Source organism: Vulpes vulpes, chromosome 2 (assembly GCF_048418805.1).
Source record: "Vulpes vulpes isolate BD-2025 chromosome 2, VulVul3, whole genome shotgun sequence".
NCBI lineage: Eukaryota > Metazoa > Chordata > Mammalia > Carnivora > Canidae > Vulpes > Vulpes vulpes.
The window spans coordinates 159444246-159457799 of record NC_132781.1 but is presented as its reverse complement, the minus strand read 5'-3'; the positions used below and the strand labels follow the sequence as shown (position 1 = coordinate 159457799).

Below are 13554 nucleotides of genomic sequence, written 5' to 3'. Positions count from 1 at the left end.
CCGTGCCAGGGCGTGGTCAGTCACCCCTCCACTGGCCCTGCACGCGGGGGCCTCGTTCCCCATTTCCACCCTCTACCCCAGCAGTGCCTGCACCCCTGCCTGCCCCCTCTGGCTGCCCAACTGTCACGGATTATTCTGGGGACCCTGGGGACAGGGGAGGGAACATCTGGATCCTGTTACAGGGCCTAGCTGGGGGTCCGGGGGGAGGGGGGGTGCCAAGGCAACAGAGCACGGGACCTAAATGAGTTTCAGAACCTCCGAGGAGCCCGGGTGTGGGCGGGTGAGGGGCCGAGGGGCTGCGGTCCGGGCGGAGCAGGAAGGTGGGATCAGAGCAGGCCTGAGAACCCTTCCTGAGCCGCTGGGGCCAGGCGGGAGGCAGGATTATGGAATTAGTTCAGGAGGCAGCACCGGGCAGGGGTTGGCGAGGGTGGCCCCAGGCGGTGGCCCAGCCAGGCTCCGTCCCCTCCTCTCAGGGGGACACTGGGCACTGAGGGCTCGGCGGGAATATGGTTTGGTTTAGGGGCCAGCCCCGCGGAACAGGTCAAATCAAATTCAGCTTGAAATTCCAGGCCGGTCACGGCAGCCCAGGTGAGGGCCGAGTGCCAAAGTCAACAGTGAGGCCGGTGGGGTTGTGCAGGGCACGGGTGGGGGTCCGCACCGTGGGGGCCTCACTGCGCTGGGGGAGGGCCGGACCGAGGGGAGAAACCCCAAAGAGACCACCATTCTCAAAGCACAGGAAGCAGCAGTATTACACCCCCCTTTTTTTATATAAATGAGGAAACTGAGTCACAGAGGGGCTGTTTGCCGGAAGGTCACAGAGCTAATAAGTGGCAGAGCTGGGGCAGGGATTGGAGGCCTTTTTGCTCCCCTAAGGGTGTACTTTGGCCAGATCATGCTCTCTCTCCACAGAGCACAGTGTGGATGGTAGAGCCAGGGGCGGTGAGGTCGAGGCCAAGGGCGCTGGCACCCTAGGGTGCAAGGCTGGGCACAAAGGCACTGGCACTCAGCTCGGACGCACACCCCCGAGAGGCGTTGGCCCTGGCACAAGACTTGCACAAAGTCTGTGTAAGACAAGCCTCAGCCGACGAACGACTGGATACAGACGATGGCAAGGGCACAAGGGACACTGATCCCCCCTCTCCTTCAATCTAGGAAGCCTTCTTAGCTCCAGTGGAATTTCAGAGACAAGAGGCAGAGCTGGGTGGGTGGAGGCTTTGGGGTCAGACAGACACAGGTTTGGGTCCAGGCTCTTCCTTACACCTGCTGTGTGACCTTGGGCAAATTACTTAACTTCCCTGAGCCCCAGTTTCCTTATCTATAAAGTAGGATTCATGGTGCCTTCCCCTCAGGGAAGATTTTGCAAGCATGGTGTGAGGTGATAAATGCAAAACATTTACCCGCAGGACCTGCACATAGTAGGTATTCAGGAATCATCAGGTGAGAGCCTGGGACTGACCCCAGGGAGCGTGTGACACCGTGGGTGATGCCAATCATACCTGAGTCCTGTGCAAGTTCCACGTTCCTGGTGGCAGGTGCCTGTCTCTGCCCTCGGCCGGATCGGGCGGCAGGTATGCCGGGGAACCTGCATCTGGCCCCAGGTCAGTGCTCGTTGGGGACTGGGGGGGGAATACAATGACAGAGGGTCACAGAGTGACCATAAGGATGGCAGAGGTGAGGACAGTGGAGGGGGTAAGAGGTGATGACAGCGGGCAGCCTGGGTGGCTCAGTCATGGGGTTGGGGGGCAGCACCCTACTCTTGGTTTCAGCTCAGCTCATGACCTCGGGTGGTGGGATCGAGCCCCTCATCGGGCTCCACGCTAAGCACAGCGTCTGCTTGAGATTCTCTTTCTGCCCCTCCCCCACCAAATAAATAATTTTTTTTTTTTTTTTAAAAAAGAGGTGATGACAGGTGAGGTCCCTGATGAGGCGGTGCTTGAGCTGGAACCTGAGTCCCACCTTGAGTCATGCTTTTTGTAAAATAACCTAACACTTATTGCCATCGTGGGCACTGCTTTACGCGCGTCCCTTGTGTGGGCACCTGGGTCTCTCCCGCATCCCTCTGGGGCGGCACCATATCACCCCCGTTTGACAGACAAGGAAACTGAGGCCCCGTGGTTTGCTCAAACTCACACAGACAGAAGTAGCAGATCCAGGCAGTGCAGGAGCCAGGCCTACCTGACTGCGGGGCCCCCGTGACTAACCTCCAAACGCTGGACACCAAACCTTCAAGACTGGACACCAACGCTGCCCAGATTTGGGAGGAAAATTGCAGAGTTTCTCACTGTTCAGTGGATCCAGAAAGACAGGCTGGCTTTGTGGGGACGGCACTCATAATACTGCTTCCGATGAAGCCGTGTCAGAAAAGCAGGACGATCTCTGGTCGTCACAAGCCTGCACGTTGAAGCCAGACGGTCTGGGTTCAAATCCTACCTCTGCCATTTGACGCTGTGCATCCCTGGATAAGTTGCCTATGTTCTCTGCGTCTCTGTTTCCTTATGTGGTGAAATACGGGGCTCACGATCATCCCTGCCACTCAGAGGAGTTGAGTTTTTTAGTGTTTTAATGTGCTCGCAGACGGCAGGCACTTAGTAGGGGTGTCCCGGGCTCGGTCCAGCATCAGACCAGCCTTCAAATACGGGGACCCCGTGGCTCTGGAGGGTAGGTCCCACCTGGTTGAGGCAAAGCCATCGGAGAGCCGAGACCCAGGCCATCAGCGGAGGGGGTGTCATCTCACCCCTGCTCCTCCTGCCAGGAAGCTACGCTGGCCTGCTCCCTCTCTCCTCCACCTGCCCCACAACGTCTAGGAGGCCACCCAGGCCTGGACACAGCCCGAGAGCTCTTGAGAGCAAGATCCAGCTGCAACACCACGCTGACTTGGAGGCCACCCGGGCTTCTACTGGGCCTGCCACCGGTCCGTCCTCCTGGGGTCAGCGGGGTCCAGCAGCCCCACCTCGGGGTGGCCATGACCGTGGTGGAAGCTGCTGCGTCCTCTTGCACGTGTGTGCTGACCACCGGCATCATCCTTGGCCCAGGAGATGCCCCGAGCACGAGGCCCCTGCCCTCACAGAGCTCACCTCCCAGGGGGACGGGGGACAGGGGACAACGGTAACGTCATCCCGGGAGATACAATGGGAGGAACACACAGAAAAATAGAGCGGGTCAAAAGGGTGAGGAGGAAGGAGGGAAGTGTCGGCAAAAGAAGCCTATAGACGTGTGCAATTGCAAAAATAGTAATTGCAAAAAAAAAAAAAAAAAAAACCCTGCACGCTTCCTCTCTTCCACTAAGCATTTGCTCAGGAAGGTAAGAGCTGTGCGGATTCCCGGGGAACGGAGCAACCGACTCTCGGCAGCAAAGCTTTCTGTAAAGCTTCATGTCACCTTACAGGGAAGGTGACATGCCCTTCCCTAGAACCTTCTCTAGGCGATGGCCACCCAGGGAGGAGCGGGCCTCTGCCCCCGCCTGCTTCTCAGAGGCCACGATGAAGCACCTGCACGTCTAGGCCTCACTGTCACAGGGGGTCACGGCCTCACAAGCCCGCCCGGCGGAGGGGCTGGCCGGCCTCACCCAGGCGGTCTGAGAAAGCCTTCACGCAGCCCTCCCCCGGCCGGGCAGGCGCTGTTCACCAAGCAGGCGCTGCTGGACGCACTGCATGGATGCCTGCTGGATGCGCGGCGTGGCGCTCACACCTGAGTCAGGATCTGGGGATCCCTTCGCGTCCTGGGTCTCCCCGGTGTCCGACCCCTCGGCCAGCGGCCACGGCCAGCCCAGGGCTCGGCCCCTCGGCCGGCCCGAGGCCCCAGGCAGGAAAGGGCATGCGGCTCCTTTAAGGCAGGCCCCAGCTGGGTCGCCTGGATATTGGAGCAGGACGAGATTAGGTGGCAGGAGGCTCGGGGCCCAGGCCAGATGCGCCTGAGCGGGGCCTTGTTATGTATTCATGAGCTGTGAGGAAAAGAAATAAAAGGATTCATTATCGCCCAAACTGTTACTAATGACATGTACCTGGAGCCCGAGCACCTCTGGAAATCTAATGCGACACACTCCGAGAGAAAATGTATTCCCGGGCCCGGCCACGCGGCCGATGGAAAATGTCCCCTCCCTGCCCGTCCTCATTGCCATTCACTCAGGGCGACATTTACAATTCTTCTGCCATTATGTCCGACCAGGGCCTCTGAGCCTCTGTCACGACCCGCACATTAGCTGAAAATTGGAAATTCCACAGCGTGGCCGTGGCCATGGCCGTGGCCGTGGTGGGCTGGGACGCAGCAGGGTGCGGGAAGCGGAGGCACAGGGGACCGGGGGAGAGGAGTGCCAGGGGCGCGGTGCTGCTGGCCTTGAGGGGCCCTCCGGCCCAGATCTGTCCCCAGACCCGGCCAAGGGTCACACCCTTGGGTGGCCAGGGCGAGGACCTGCCCCCTTTCGCGTCTTCCCCTTCGCCCTCCCTCCCACCCGCTTCCTCTCGTGAGTCCTGCAGCCTCCTGCATACCAATCCCGGATCCTTTGTTCCCTTCAGAGCCTCGGTAAAAAACAGTCCAAACAACTCAGCAAGAGACGTTAGATCAGATCTTTCTTTTTTTTTTTTTTTTTTTAAGATTTTTAAAAATTTATTTATTCATGACAGGTAGAGAGGAAGAGAGGCAGACACAGAAGCAGGCTCCATGCAAGGAGCCCGATGTGGGACTCGATCCCACGACCCCGGGATCACACCCTGAGCCGAAGGCAGAGGCTCAACCGCTGAGCCACCCAAGCGTCCGTCCCACTCCAGATATTATTTTGCAAGATGAATAAACGTGTGCAGGGAGCGCGGTGCGAGCGAGCGTCGTGTCGACCCGTCTTCACCCCCGCACTGTGCAGCGGGCTGTGTTTGGATCCCCATTTTACAGATATGAAAACCCAGGTTTGGAGACGTGGAGGGATTTGGCCAGGGTCACACGGCTGGGGGGGAGCAGACCTGGGATTGGCCCCGGGGCTCGGGTGATTCCTGCACATGGGCCTTGTCCTGGCACCAGGTGGAAACTCCGAGCTCAAGCCTCAGCTCCTCCCAGAAGCCTTCTAGGGCAGGCCTCAGCCTACTGTGACCAGATCTCGGGGACAGGCACCTCTAGATGCCCTAGGACCAGCTATCCCACGCGGCAAACTGCGAGTCTCTGCTTCGCATCCCTTCCTGGCAAAGGTACAGCTGGCGGCCTGTCCCACCTGCCATGGCCCGGGGAGCAAGCGCCCCGTCACCTGCCGCCTTCTGCGGTGCTGAGCACCCACTCGGCATGCAGGGAAGCCTCGTAGACTGGCCGTCTGTGCCTTGCGACTTGGGAGGCAGTGGGAGGAGGCAGGAGGTAACCAGCATAGGCCCCACCCAAGGAAGTTTTCATGGAAATGATGGAAAAAATAAAGTATTTCAGATAAACAATAAATAACTTTGTAATACAAACATGTCCTAAATATTATTTTTTAAGAGTTTATTTATTTATTCATGAGAGACACACACAGAGAGAGGCAGAGACACAGGCAGAGGGAGAAGCAGGCTCCATGCAGGGAGCCTGATGCAGAACTCGATCCCAGGACCCCAGGATCACGCCCTGGGCCGAAGGCAGACGTTCAACCGCTGAGCCACCCAGGCGCCCCTGGCCTAAATATAATTGTTTACCCAAAAGTCTAATTGACATGAGGTCTTGTATTTTCATTTGCTAAATCTGGCAGTCCTAGCCCTGAGGTGCCCCAAACTGCCCCACAAGGGACCCGGCTCACCTGGGGGCTATGGACTCCATGACCCCAAACCACTAGTTTCCAAGCTCTTAAAACACTTCAGCTAGAGGGGTGCCTGGTTGGCTCAGGTGGTTAAGCGTCTGACTCTTGGTTTTGGCTCAGGTCGCGATCTCAGAGTCGTGCGATGGAGCCCCACGTCAGGCTCTGAGCCTGGGGAGTCTCCTTAAGATTCTCTCTCCATCCCTCTCGGCCCCTCTTCACCTCTCTCTCTCTCTCTCCCCCTCTCTCTCTCTTCTCTAAAACAAAACAGCAAAACGAACAAACAACCAAAAAAAAAACATAAAACAAACTTCAGCTAGAGATTCTATTTCCCAGACCTGCCTGTGGCTACGTGTGGTCACATAAGTTAGGTTCTGGTCAGTGAGATCTAAGTAAAAGTGATATTGGATGATTTGGGGTCATGATTTGGGGTCATGTCTTGGCGGGAAAGGACAGATATCTCTTACCCATTCCCACTTCCTGGTTGCTGGGTTGCAGATGAAAGGGCAGGAGCTGCAGCCGTCATACTGAACCCAGAAGTAGAGGCCACACGTGGAGGATGGCAGTCGCTCTAGGACAGCTGAACCACTTACTTCACTTACTTCTTCACAAGATTGAAAAATAACTAGATAAATAAACAGAAAAAAAACTTTTAACTTGTTTAAGCCACTGTATTGTTGGGTAAACTTATTCTTTTTTTTTTTTTTTTTTTTTTTTTTTTTTTTTTTTTTTTGAGAGAGAGAGAGCAGGAGCAAGGAGAGTGACAGAGAAAGAGAGAATCTCAAGCAGACTCCACGCTATGCGTGGAGCCAGACATGGGGCTTGATCTCACGACCCTGAGATCATGACCTGAGCCAAAACCAAGAGCCAGACGCTTAACTGACTGAGCCACCCAGGTGCCCTTTGGGTTTACTTCTTCTAGTAGCTTAGCCTGGACCCCAACAAATACACCCTTTCACCAAAATGCCAGGCAGATGAAGAAGGGGCTTCATCTCATTCACTGTTGTAACACTTGTATGTGTCACCACATCAGACCTAAATATTTGCAGAACAAATAAGTGAATGGCTGATCTAGATGAACTCTTAAGGGTATATTAACAGTTGATTAATCAATTAATTACCACCATTGGCATTTAATCAAAGCTTACTAAAGTGTTTAATATATAGTAACTCCTTGGATCCTACCTTGGGGAAGTGTTCTTACCCTCCGGGGTAGGAACCACTCACACCCACATTGTGCAAAAGACAAGGCGAGGCTGCCTCTCCTGGTTTGGAGAGCAGATAGGTGGGAGCACAAGGATGCCGTCTGGTTTTGGGGCCACCCCGCTGCCTTCACCCTGACCCCTGGGATAGAGACATGAGGGAACGGGCAACACTACAGCTCTATCCATATATTCACTCATCAAATCTGCCGCCAGTTAAGTGCCAGGCACTATTCTAGAAGCTAGGAATTCAGGAATCGGCAAGACAAAAAAAAAAAAAAAAAAAACTATGCCTACACAGGGCTTATATTTTAGTGGAGGAGACAGACTATAAAGGAAAATGAGTAAAATATAGATGTTACTGCAGGATTCCATTCCTATGAAGCCCAAGAACAAACAAAACTAATCTATGGTGATAGAACTGCCTTCAGAGGGGGGATTTGCTGGAAGAGACACGAGAGGGCTTTCTGGGGATGATTAGAAATGCATGTCTTAACTGGGGACGTGGTAACATGGGTGTGTACATTTGTCAAAACTCACCAAACTCTCCATGTAAGGTCTGTAAATTTTGCCATATACAAATTAAGCCTTCTAAAATAATTTATTTATTTATTTATTTATTTATTTATTTATTTATATGTATGGAAGAAATACAGTGTTTGGATGGTTCTCAGTGCTGAGGATAGAATGAAGAAGGAAGTCAGGGGTGGGAAATTGGGATTTTACATAGTGTGTCCATGGAAGGGAGGGAGGAAGGGGGGAGGAAGGGAGAGAGAGAAGAAGCGAAGGAGGTGAAGAAATGAAGGGACAAGTAGTAAGAGCCATTTCTTGTCCAGAAAGGGGCATTTGCAGTATGAATCCATTCGCCCAGAGCTTCAGAGTCTTGGACAATCAGCTTCTCCAACACGGGAGGGGCAGCGGTAGTTTCTACTTGAGAACAGCCTCTTGCGTGGGGTTTCAACAAGGAGCGGTTGGAAGACAAACTCCATGTCCCAGGGTCTCAAAGCAGAAATCATGCCACAGACGAACACGGATGACTTCTCTGCTCATGGGGGGAGAAGGAGATGCTCCCCCCACCCCTCTCCTCCTGATCCCCAAACCCCTACGTCTCTGAGAACACATTCCCCCTACACACCATCCTCCCCAACTAGAATAAATGACACTGGGACAACTGGAAATTCGTATGGAAAAAAAAAGTCAATCTTGAGCCCTTCCTCACACCATACACTGTCAATTCCAGATGGACTGTAGCTCTAAATGTGGAAGTAAGATAATCAGACTTTTACAAGAAAACAGAACACCTCTGTGACCTTGAGGTAGACTAGAACCTCTTCAAGTCACAAGCCACTGAGAAGGTGGAAACCCAGCCCTCGGAGAGGGAGGGAGGTGACACTTGCATGTGTTTGAAAAGGACTCATATCCAGAATATTAGAAAGTCTTTTTTTTTCTATAAATAAATAAGAAAGAGAGAAAGTCGTAGCAAAATGATTAAGAGACTTGAACAGACATCCCACAAAAAAGCGAATATCCAAATGGCCAATAGGCATGAAAAGGTGCTTTGATTTCATTCATCGTTTGGGAAGTCTAGATCAGGACTAGATTCCGGAACGAGCGTGGGAGGAGATACCATGGTTCTCAAGAACGTGATCTAGACCGGCGGAGCGCCTCATACTCTGCTGTTGGGGGTGTCAACTGGTGCGACCCCTCCGGGACACTGGCCATGTCTATAAAGCTGTACGTACACCTTCCTTGCGATCCAGCAATTTCTCTTCTACGTCTGACATACGCGTCCAACAAGAGCGCTGATGTTCACCAAAAGCCATTTACTGGCAAGCCCACGACAGTGACCTCCACAGCAGCCTTGTGCTGGAAACCATCCAGATGTCCATGGACAGTAGAACAAGTAGATAGTTTGAGACACAGTCTTGCAGTGAGAGGACGCGGCTTGGCCCTGAGAATGAATGAACGAGGTACAACCACACACGATGGCCGGGCTGCACGCCAAGTGCTGGAGGACCGTGCTGAGAGGAAGGCGGGTATCTTTGGAGGAAGGTGCCGTGGGCCGGGGGGGCTCACTGGGAGATGGTTTGGCCATGTTCTGCTTCTTTTTTTTTTTTTTTTAAGATTTTATTTATTTGAGGGAGAGAGAGCGTGAGCAGGGGGAGGTGCAGAGGGAGAGGGAGAAGCAGACCCCCCACTGAGCCGGGAGCCCAGCGTGGGGCTCGATCCCAGGACCCCGAGATCAGCTACCTGAGCTGAAGGTAGATACTTAACCGACTGAGCCCTCCAGGTGCACCCCCTCCATGTTCTGTTCCTTGACCGGGGTACCAGCCACACAGGTGTGTCTACCTGGTGGAAAGTTTCCCAGCTGTATGCTTGCGATTTGTGCTCCCCTCTGTATTTATGTCACACTTCAATTAAAAATGTGGGTTTGTTTTTTTTAAAAAAACTTTAAAGTCAGAATTTGCCCACCTACCGCAGGGGCTCAGCTCGCGAGCTCCTTGGCATCCTGAAGCGACATCTACTTATCTGGACACGTGGTAGCTAAGCTTCTAGTGAGAAGTGGCTTTCTTTGCAGGAAGGGATGTCTTCCCGAGAGTGGCTCTTTCCTTCTGGCCTTTGTGAGACAGAGGGACACGTGGGGGGCTCCATGAAACTAAGCAATAGCTTCTGTAAGAGTCGGCCCCAAATGCCAGGAGGGCGCGGACACTTCTGGCCAAGGAGGGGTAAAAGGGGTTCTTGGCACCCCGCTCTTTGGGAATCACTGATCCAACAAAGTCTTCCCCTGGTGTTTCTCACTTGCCATCCGTAAAGCCCACCTCAGTACCCAGTATGTAGAGGTGCTCACTAGACGAACTAGTGCAAAAAAAAAAAAAAAAGGTGCATCAATAACACGAAGTCACCACAGCAGCTCTGGTACTGGTTACACCCCCCCACACACACCCAGTGATGGGGAACTCATCCCCTCTGGAGGGAGCCCAACCGTGGAGAGCTCCAGCTGCCAGAGGGCTGCCCTTGGATGGAGCCCCCCATCCCATCCTCCTCCTATATCCTCAACCCCCTTCCAGAATAAACCTCCCCTAGAGGCCTCCCATCACCCCCCCCCCCATACACACCACCTGTCAGAGCCAGGGAAGAGGAGCCCTGCTCAGGCCTGCGGGCGGGAGAAGGAAGGGAGAAGTGGTTTGGCGCCACACTGGGCATCCATTCACTCACTCGAGCATTTGTTCATTCAGCAACCTTCCTCCGGGCTCCCATTCTTGGGTAGACTCTGAGCGATGCATGAAGGACCGAGATGAATAAGAAACTGCTCCTGCCCCCGGCTTACTAGGGATGGAGCTGGCAGGTGAGGATGGCCTGCGTAGGGCCAGGGCCACGCTGAAGGGGAGGCCTGGCACCTGGAAATGAGTCTAAAGAGGCCAGAGATCCGATCCCCATCCACCCGCCTGCTGCTCACCGGGGTGGTGGCAACACTAATGCTAATAATACTGATAGCAGGGTCCTCGGCACCCCGTATCATGTCAGCTCCTCTGACAGTGACAGTACTAGCATTGCCTTCCATGTTACAGATGCGGAAGCTTCGGGATGAAATCACGTTGCTCAGAAGATACGCTGCCAAGGAGTGGGGAAAACGGGATTCAAACGCGGAAGAGTCTGAACTAGGAGCCACAACACCCCCGTAAGGGTGGAGGGGCACGGGAGCACGGGAGAAGGAACAGCCAAGCAAGGCTGCTCTTGGTGGAATCTAGGAAGACTCCCTGCAGGAGGTGGCCCTTGCTCCCCTTCTGGAAGGATGTTGAGAGGCTGACCACGCAAATGGACAACTGCCTCGCCGCCTAAGGTAAAAAGCAGAATGTCGACCCGCAGCTGGCAGCAGCCTGCCCAGGAAATCCGTCCCTTATCCCCAAACCAGCCAGCCAGGCGGCCTGCTGCAAGTCAGACCTGCCGGAAGCCCGGTTGCTATCTCTGGTGATGGGCCGGGAAGCTAAACACTAACTTTCTAACAGTCAGCATCGAATGGCTGGATTAATAACCCACAGCTTGGGATCCCTGGGTGGCAGAGTGGTTTGGCGCCTGCCTTTGGCTCAGGGCGCGATCCTGGAGACCCGGGATCGAATCCCACGTCAGGCTCCCGGTGCATGGAGCCTGCTTCTCCCTCTGCCTGTGTCTCTGCCTCTGTCTCTCTCTCTCTCTCTCTGTGTGTGTGACTATCATGAATAAATAAAAATTTAAAAAAAAAATAAATAACCCACAGCTTTCCCTAATGGTCCTTCCCGCTTCCACCTGAGGACCAACCGGAGAAAGCCAAGTTCGTGCCCCTCACCCATCACACAGGAAGCCCTGCTTGCGGTTGTCCCACCTGCACGTCCGCTTTGCCGCGGCCTCCCAGCAGGGCACACCTGGAGCCTTCCCGTTGTTCTCCCCACCATAGAGCTTTCCCACTTCGCCGGCCTTCGAGTCTCTGCCGGAACACAAGGGATGGTGGCTGACTCCCTTGCTACGCGGTAAGCGCGGAATAAAAAGCCTTTGCTCCTCTCGTTCGGTTGGTCTCGTTGATCTCCACAACAGGTAGGAGCTCACCAGGCGCCACAGCAGGGGCGGGAGGAAGGGGTGGGTTAGCCAGCCACGGGGAGTGGGGAGACAAGGAGACACCAGGGCAGTGGGAGCGAGCCCAGGTAACTCCCACTCGGCTTTCAATGCCCAGTTCAGGAGGTGTCCTCGGCACCCATGGGCTGGTGACTATTTCGGGGGTCCCCGGAGACCAAGTGAAGCTGCCTGACCAGCGCCCAGCTGGGGACCCCTGGGGACAGCTTGAGTCACACAGCAGCACCTGCCCGGATGGGGAGCCCAAGACCAAAGAGACCCCTGTGCACCTGCCCTCTCCGGGCTGCTCAGACCCCTCTGCTGGGCCCTGCCCCCCGACCCGGGCGCCCCTTCCCCCTCGCGTGTCAGCCACATCTTCTCCACTTTGGCTGCCCTCCCTGGCTCTACTAACAGGTACGGACTAGCAGAACGTTCTGATTTAATCAAGGCCGCAGACAGGATCTCCCTGCTGCCACTGCTTGTACTGCCCGAGGCCCAGGACGCTCAGATTAATTCACAGGATGTCACAGACACTGTTCTGCTGTGTTTGTCATCTCCCCAGCCAGGTGTGAGGCTTCCTGTGGCCCTGGACACAAGGCCTCGGCGTCCAGGCCCAGAGTCTCCACCGCCACCTCCCCACGGCCTTCGCACCAATCGCCCCCAGCTCAGAGGCGGGGCCTGGGGCCAGACCCTACTTCAAACATCTGGATCTGGAGTCGGTGAGAGAGAAGAGACAGAGAGGCTGGCCCGGGGGTGCAGAAGATCTGGAGTCTCAGAGCCTCAACTCCCCCGCCCAGGGGAAAATTAAATTGCCCTAAGGTCCCAGCCACACCCCCTCTCTGTTCCCTCCTCTTTTTACCTTCAGTTTGCAAAGTGGTGTCTGATAGCGCGCTGTGTGCCAAGGTCTAGGGACCCTGCCGCGAGTGAGACGTGGTCCTGCGTCCAGGCAATGTGCTCTGGGCCTCAGTGTCTTCATCCACAGAAGGGGACACCCGTGTCTCCCCGGACTGCTGCACAGGGCGATCGTGAGGGTGCTGGGAAGTTGTCAATGTGGCCATTACGGGGGATCGGTGGAAAGAAGACCCCACACAGAGTCAGAGGCTCTGGGTTCAAGTCCCAGACAGCCATCAGCTAGCGGAGGGGCCTCAGGCACATCACCACCCCTCCCTGAGCCTGCCTGCTCAGCTGAAAAATGGGGAGAGCATGAAGACTCAAATTAGGAGCTATTGGTCAAGCCCAGCGTCCTAAGCACTGTTCTTTGCAGGGATGGATTAATTTAAGCCCCACCCCCTCCCATTTTCCAGATGAAAGAAGCTAAAACACAAAAGGTCAAATATCATATTCAAGGTCACGCAGCGCGGGTACTGGGGCCAGGTACAAAGCCCGGCAGTCTGGCTCCGAGCCCGCTCTCTCAAGCCCTTGTGCCCCACGACCGATCAGATCCCAGGTGGGTGAGCAACCCTGCCCAAACCAGCACCTGCCACAGTCGTGGCAAACTAAGGCGTCTTCGGTGCTGCCTCGGAGCCCTCAGCAACCAGGTATGATTTCTTCCATAAGTTTCTTGCTGTTTTTATGTTTATCGGTTTAAAATTCAGACCGAGAACTGTCCCAGGGTAAGTGCCCTACCTCTCTCATCAGACACTGTCTGCCGAGTCTCTCTCATCAGACAGGGAGTTCCCCAAAGCAGGGGCTCTCTCTCCCCATCATCCTGGGAGTTCTGGGGGGTGAGGACAGGAGGGAAGCACTGGTTCTCACCCCAGCTTTGCACCTGCCTGTCTTTATCTCCACCTGGGGGGCCAGCCGTTCCCAGAGACATCTGGTCTACCTCCCAAGGGGCCCCACCCACCCAATGACCTTTTCCATCCGCCTTGGAGAAACGAAATCCCCTTTCCTAAATCACTGCCAGGGTTGGAAGAATGTGAGAAACCTGGAGCTGGGAGCTTTGGCTGCTGAAGTGCTAAGAGTTAATTCAATTAGCCGGGACGTGTGAAGCTCAGACGGCAGGCCTCCGGCTGGACTTCCCCGCCT

General features: G+C 54.9%; 1 long non-coding RNA gene across 1 annotated transcript; it reads right to left on the bottom strand.

The window, feature by feature from the left end:
* Positions 1-7590: 7590 nt before the first annotated feature.
* Positions 7591-13231, bottom strand: LOC112929726 (uncharacterized). Its single transcript, XR_003236974.2, has 4 exons — positions 13153-13231; positions 12386-12560; positions 10159-11404; positions 7591-9798 (listed from the first exon to the last, which is right to left on the bottom strand). It is a non-coding gene; the product is annotated as an uncharacterized lncRNA (long non-coding RNA).
* Positions 13232-13554: the final 323 nt, after the last annotated feature.